A 7,807-nucleotide genomic window follows, 5' to 3' on the forward strand; every position below is an offset into this window, starting at 1 on the left:
CCTTTTGTGTGACTTTTCTCAACCCCCACTGAACCCTTACTTGGGCCTGCCTCTTAGAAGTATGGCCACTGAACCTGAGCTGAAGGCTTCCTGGCCTCAAAGCCATCTGGGTAGTAGTTTATTTTTCCTTTCCTCCCCAGAGTTCCTTGACAATTCTCCAAAAGTCTGAAGCTCATTCTTGTGCTGTCTAGTTTCCATTGACCATGAGAAGTTCAAAGAGGCTAAAGGGCCCTGGACATGTTTTCTGGCCTTTGAGCAGGCTAGATCAGTATCCCCATCTGTGGAGTTGCGTTCACACTGATACTTCTCTCAGAGTTTGTATGAAGATATGCTGAACTGATTTTTTAAAATTTATTTTTATTTTTACGTATATGAGTGTACGTATATGTAAGTGTACCTGTGTCTTACAAAGCCCACAGAGGCCAGATGAGGGCATTGGAGCCCATGGAACTGGAGTTGCAGACGTTTATAGGTGTTGGGAATTGAACTGGGGTCCTCTGGAAGAGCAGCCAGCACTCTTAACTGCTGAGCCATCTCTCTAGCCCCTTGGTGAACTGATTCTTATGAAGCACATTACTGGGATGTATGAAGAGAATGCCTGACAGCTGTTCTGCAGCTCTGAATCCTTCATAAGGTCAAACACACAAAGGTGGGGCTGGGGAGATGGCTTAGAGGCTGGGGAAAGCTGCACAAGATGTGATGAGATGTGATGGTATGTGTCTTTCCTCCCAGCACTCCAAAGGCAATATAGGAGGCAGAGACAGGACCAGTCAGTCTACAGTGTGCAGCACAGCAGCCAAAGTTGTCCTTTGTCCACCACAGCTGTGCCATGGCATGTGGAAACACACACACACACACACACACACACACACACACACAATCCCAAAGTCCAATTTCTTCATTATTTCTTAGCACTGGAGATTGAATGAATCCAGTTCCTTTGTGCATGCCAGGTGAGAGCTGTACCACTGAACTACATCTCCTCCATTTCAGATCACTGAGGGGTGAAGATGAAATCCCCGAATGGAAGAGTAATTTGCTTGTGGTCACAGGGCCAGCCTCAAACCCTAGCTTCCCAGAGAAACATCTTTTTTTGTGTGTGTGGCTGCCAGAGTAGAGCAGGACATCAGAGGGCTCTGCTCTGTGGAGAAAAAAATGTTTTCCAGGAAGATCTTCCCAAGGGAAAAACATACCAGCCCGGTGTAGGATCCTGTATTTTCCCTCGGGCGAGGTGATCCTGAGGCCCCAGTCCTTCTACATGGGTAGGGACAGGCCTCCTTCAGCTTCAAATGTTCCACTGGAAACAGAGACCACAGGCCAATGGCAAAATAGAGTCCTGGGTATCTGGAAATAGCCAATTGCAGAGGATACAAATGCACCAAGACTTATGTTAAGAATATTTTGGGGAGGCTAGAGGCCTTGAAGAATGTAGAATCTATAATTCAAAAGGGTCTTGGAAGGCAAAAGAAGAGACATACCCACCGAACAGGTAAGAAGCTGGACAGGACCCCTCTGATCTTTTCCCTGGGCTGCTCCTCGGGATGACAGGGCTCAAAGCACCTTCTTCTTAGAGCTATAGCCACCACCTGTGAAGAGCTCCTCACTTGTTCAGGGAAAAGTCAGAGAAGTCCTCCTCCTCCTCACCAGCGTACTTCTATCTGCCATCTTCTTCTAGACTTCTGTAATAGATGTTCACGATTGCCTCAGAACCACACAGCCTGAAGCCTCTTCCATGTTTTCCTGGGAAGTTCTCTGTGTTGCCTTTAAAACCCTCTTGCCATTGTTTCTCAGAGCCCCTCACCATTGTCTTCAGTGAGACTGCTGGACATCAAGAACGAGTTCAGCTGGACCAGTCTCTGTTCCTCTTCTCCAGTGCCCTTTGAGTCTGGCACTTTACCATAGAAAGGAGAACGTAGATGCCCATACCTACAGTGGAAATCTAAGTCTTGTAGAAGGCACCTGAGTTGCCGTTCTTCCATAAGGCTGTATGCCTGGACTTTAAGGAATAGTTGGATCTGCTTAGAAAAGAAGATGTTTTCTGAAGGGTTGTATGGATGAAGATTCGCTTCCTGGTCAGGGGTTCCTCAAGACTTTCAGGTTCTCTATATCCATTAGGCTATTCTTCCTGTTGCTTTATTTCCTTTGAAGGTACCCTTGCCCCATTGTAGGTGTCCATCAGAGGCATCAAAGCTATTCACCTCTTTTGGATTTAGTCTTTTCATGGACCAGAGGCAGGTATAGAGTTCACCCTTTCTTCCCTGCTTAAAGATGCTTTCAGATTTCACACACCCCATTCTCAGTCTCGATTAGACTTTGTCCATAGTCCCCCCTGTCATCTTCTCTTATGCCCTTTCCATTCCCACCAAAGCCTTTTTTCTTCTCAACAACCCCCTTTCCTACTTTTATGGCTTTTTAAATGACTCCTTGAGTTGAATCAGGTTGCTTCCATGAGCATGGCAGGTTATTTACTTGTGCAAGGGTAACTTACCAGTGGCTACACCACTGAAGAATATGACTCCCCAGCAACTCCCTGTAACTCCTCAGGGAAGGGTGGGGCCTCCTGAGTCCCTCCTCCATCCATGATGGGATGTTGATGGCTCCAGTCTTGTTCAGGTAATTACTATTGCTGTGAGTTCAGGAATGCAACAGCCGTGTCATGGGCAGAAAACAGCATTTCACATCATCCTCCCATCCTCTGCTCTTCCCTTCTTTCCACTCCCTCTTCTGCAATGTTCCTTGAGCCTTGGAGGGAGTGAATTTATGCATATAAAATTTAGAAGACAATTTAACACGATGGCCATTGGGAAGACTATTGATGACAGTCTCCCACACTTGCACACTGCATAGCACCTCCCAGCACTTTGGAAGCTAGCCAACAGGGAGGAAGCGTCCACCACGGTTTGGTGTGATTTCTCTATGTCCTGCAATCAAAGTGCGTGGTGTCTTCAGCAAAAAGTCTTACCATCTTGGTGGTTAGCGAACAGCAGCAGTTATAGTCTATATTGTTTTGGGGCTTCTGGAGGCCTTCCTTCCTGAACAATGACCTATAGAGTGGCATCTCATACCTGGCACTACGTTTCCACCACTGGTTTTCATTTAATAACCTGTGTTTCTGGAAGTATCATTATCCACCCACACAAGGTGAAATTCCATTTTCTTCTGCGTCAGCTCACACCGCCTTGTTCCTAGGCAAACCACTCTCATCGTTCCTAGGCTCCAGGAGTTGGCAGCCTGCTTATCCACAACTACTAACTTGAACCTTGCTGTGGAGAACCAAGGATCTCAAGTTTGACTAGGTTTGAGTCCAGCTTCCCTGCTCCTGAGCTGTATGCTCATAAAGAAGTGATGTTACCCCCACCCTGAACTTCAGAATGCTTGTCTGGAAAGTGGGGGTAATCAAACACATCTCTAGACATGTGGATGTTGAACTTGATGGCATACACCCAACCACAAAGCTAATGAGAATAGCCCTTGTGTAGAGCATTTCAAGATTGCTGAACTCTGAGCTAGAGGTATACTCCATGATGGAGAACTTGCCTAGCATGTGTGAGGCCCTGGGTTCCATCACTAGCACAAAACAAAACAAAACAAAACAAAACTGCTAAATTCACTTGCCTCTGAAGAGGGGAGTTAGTTGGACTTTGAACCAGGTTAAAGGTTTTTTCTTTTAAATTTGATTATTCAAGTTCATGCTACTTAGTCAAAAAGCAAATATGCAAATATGAAAGAATTTGTTAAATTCTGCAAACACCCATTAAATCAAAGCCAATACAACTTTGAATAAGAGACTTGGAGGGGATGTCTTGACTCAGGCTCTAACTCCTGCACAGACAGAAGGTCTTGGGGTCATTCCTTCTGATCTCATGGATGGAGGATTAGGGGGTATGGTTCAGGAAGAGCATTTAAGATCACATGAATTCAAGAACACACAGCAAGGTCATTCGTTCTCCCAGAACGTAGGACAAGAAGACCTGCAGAGCCATTTGATAAGGGGCTTCTAGAGTCAGTTCTCAGAAGCCAAGCCAAGGAACCCTGTCGTCATTGGGATTGTTGTTGATAACTCAACAGATACTTATCAAGTAGTCATAGGGGTGACAAATACATTCTTTCTAGTTTGGAAGTAAGACAAATAATAACATGTAAAATAATTCAGTTAATTTTGGATACTGGTAAACTTGAGTCAGAGGTCAGCTCACGATACATCTTTACTTAGAACCCACCAGTGATTCTTGATCTGTCATAGAAAATTAAAAATCAACATTTTGGCATAATCATAGAAGGATCTTTATGGCCATCACACTCACTTTTCTTATCCTGTCCCATCACCCCTTGCTCTCTTCACAACAGCAAATATTGCTTTCTTCGTGTTCCTTGAAGGCACACCTCACCCTAGGACCTTTGCACATATGGCTCTTTCTTTTCAGATTGCTTCCCCCACCAGGTATCTGCTTGAATTCATCCTTCTAAACCTTTGAATATTTGCCAGAAATATTTTTTTGTCACCATCTCAATAAAGCTTACCTTGGTCACCTTAGAATGGAAACTCCCCTCCAGACTGGCGTTTCTCCCTTCCTTCCCTCACTCCCTATTTCAGGGTACTGTGCTTCTTATTTCTAATCATCTAACATCATAGAATGTAATTTTTATTCATTTTCTGCCTCTGTCGCCTTCCTTTGGAATGTAAGCTTTGCAAGGACAGAGATCTCTGCCTGTCTGTTCATTGAGTTACTGATAGAATCTATCCTAGAACATTCTATAGACACCTGAGTATATAAATTAGCTGCACAAGAAAATGAACATTGTGAAGTGTTAGTGAATGTGACCACAAAGTGTGTAGCTGCATGTGTGTGTTTGTGTACATTTTTGCCATGCATGCCTTATTCTATGTATGAGTGTTCATGTGTATACTCTCTCGCTTTTGTGGTGTTAGGGATTGAACCTAAGGCTTTCTATGAACCAGGTAAATGCTCTACCACTGAACCACATCTCCAGCCCCCTCTTTTGACTTCCTTATTTTGAGACAGGGTCTCATTAAGTCTCCCAGGCTGTCCTTGAATTTACTCTGTAACACAGTCAGGACCCGAACTTGCCACCCTCCCTCACCCCTGGCCTCAACTTCCCAAGTACTTGGGATTATAAGATTGCTTGCATTCAGGGTCCTTAAAGAAGTGATTAACCTAAGGTGAGATTATAGGCATCCAAATGTCATTTTAACGGGGCATGACGGATGTCCTTATAAGAAGAGGAGATGGAGATACAGGTACGTATGCAGGAAGGAAACAGCATCAGAGGCACATGCAATCCAAGGAAAGGTCTCAGGGTGGAGCCAATTTACCAACACTTTGGTGTTAGGCTTGTTACCAGAACTGTGAGGAAGTGGACCTCTGTTATTTAAACCACCCAGGCCTGGGATTTGCTTATAGCAGCCCTGGAAAACTCACACAGGTTGACTTTTCTTACTACTGTATGCACAGGTTCCGACACTAAGTAGGTGTTCAATAAATACACATTATCTAGTGAAGGGAAATGCTGGATTTCGGGCAGAGGGCGCTTGTATTGCCTTGAGTTTCCATCAGCTTCTCCCTCTTGGGGTTAGTCTGAGGTGTCCAGGGCCAAGCCTTTCAGATTTGGAACCTGAAACATGGCTTTTGGTCATTGTGTCTTTTAGGATAATACATAATACCAGCAACTGAGATTGGTGTGTGAAGGGAGCTGGAATTGAGGTGTAGATGTTTTGGGAGGAGTTTTGTTTGTTTTGAGACAGGGTTTCCCTGTAGCCACAGCTGGCCTGGAACTCAACATCTAGCCCAAGCCGGTCTTGATCTCACAGGGATCTGTCTGCCTCTGCTTGCCCAGTGTGGGGATTAAAGACATGCGCTACCTTTCCTGGTGATTGTTTCAGTTTTTTTCCCCTCATTTTAAAAGAAGATATTTATTTATTTATTTATTTATTTATTTATTTATTTTGGTCCTTTTGAAACATGGTCTCTGCATAGCCACAGCTGGTCTGGAACTCATTATGTAGACAAGGCTGGCCTTGATCTCACAGAGATCCATCTGCCTCTGCCTCCTGAATGCTGGGATTAAAGGCATGTGCCACCGTGCCCGGCTATTTTATTTTTTTAATTGTATGTGTGTGTGTGTGACTGAATGTGGGCATGTGCACCTGAGTGCAGCCACCCATGGAGGCCAGAAGAAGACTTCAGATCCCCTGGAGCTGGAGTTACAGGCAATTGTGAGCTGCCTGATGTAGGATAGGAACTGTTGAACTCTGGTCCTCTGGAAGAGCAGTACATACTCTTTGTAACTGAACATCTCTCCAGCCTCAATTATTTCTTGTTCTTCTCCACTTCTATATTGTGTGTGTGTGGGGGGGCACAAGTGTCACGGCATGTGTGTAGGGGTCAGAGGACACCTTGGGAGAGCTGGCTCTTTCCTTCCACCATGTGTGTCTCTCCGGCCCTGTTGTTGTTGGTTTCTGTGTGCGTGTGTGTGTATGTGTGTGTGTGTGTCTGTGTGTGTGTGTGTGTATGTGTGTGTGTGTCTCTGTGTGTGTGTGTGTGTCTGTGTGTGTGTGTGTCTCTGTGTGTGTATGTGTGTGTGTGTGTGTGTGTGTGTGTGTGTGTCTCTCTGTGTGTGTCTGTGTGTGTGTGTGTGTATGTGTGTGTGTGTCTCTGTGTGTGTGTGTGTGTCTGTGTGTGTGTGTGTCTCTGTGTGTGTATGTGTGTGTGTGTGTGTGTGTGTGTGTGTGTGTCTCTCTGTGTGTGTCTGTGTGTGTGTGTGTGTATGTGTGTGTGTGTCTCTGTGTGTGTGTGTGTGTCTGTGTGTGTGTGTGTCTCTGTGTGTGTATGTGTGTGTGTGTGTGTGTGTGTGTGTGTGTGTCTCTCTGTGTGTGTCTGTGTGTGTGTGTGTGTATGTGTGTGTGTGTCTCTGTGTGTGTGTGTGTGTCTGTGTGTGTGTGTGTCTCTGTGTGTGTATGTGTGTGTGTGTGTGTGTGTGTGTGTGTGTGTCTCTCTGTGTGTGTCTGTGTGTGTGTGTGTGTATGTGTGTGTGTCTCTGTGTGTATGTGTGTGTGTGTGTGTGTACATGGATGCACATGCACATGTACACGTATGTGTATGGAGGCCAGAGACTGATGCTGGGTGTCCTCCACCACCGTGCTCCACTTTATTTTTTTGAGATAGGGTCTCTCCTTGCGCCCGGAGCTCACAAATTGACTAGACTGACTAGCCAGCAAGCTCTAGGGATCCTCCTGTCTCTGCCTCACACTGCAAGACTAGGGTTATAGATATGCACAATTGCATCCAGCCTTTACCCCAGTGCCGAGGATCTGAACTCATGTCCTCATGCTGTACAGCAAGCACTTTACCGACTGAACCAATCTCCTTAGCCCTGGACCACTGTTTTTTGGAAACAAGTTCTTCATTAAAATTGTTGTATCTACTTATTAAGAAAACTTGGAAGATAATAGAAATATATAGAGAAAAGGGAAAAAGTAACTGTCTATTGTCTTCACTCCTTACTCAAGTCTCAGGACAATTGCTACTAATATCTCCTCCCTGTTGACTTCCCAGCCATAGCTTTCCTGTTTCAGAGCAACGATTCCTTAGCATACAAACTATTTCAAATTTTAAACTTAATATAGCTTATGTTTTCCCCAAGACATAATAAACTGCCCTTAAATATCCTGATAGTTATAGAATAGGCTGAGTTCATGTTAATTGATTGAATCATTTCCCTATTGTTTAGACATTGATTTTTTTGTGTGTTTTTTTCAAACAATGCTTCACCAAATGTCTCTGTGCAT

Source organism: Nannospalax galili, unplaced genomic scaffold, assembly GCF_000622305.1.
Source record: "Nannospalax galili isolate Female #2095 unplaced genomic scaffold, S.galili_v1.0 scaffold381, whole genome shotgun sequence".
Taxonomy (NCBI): Eukaryota; Metazoa; Chordata; class Mammalia; order Rodentia; family Spalacidae; genus Nannospalax; species Nannospalax galili.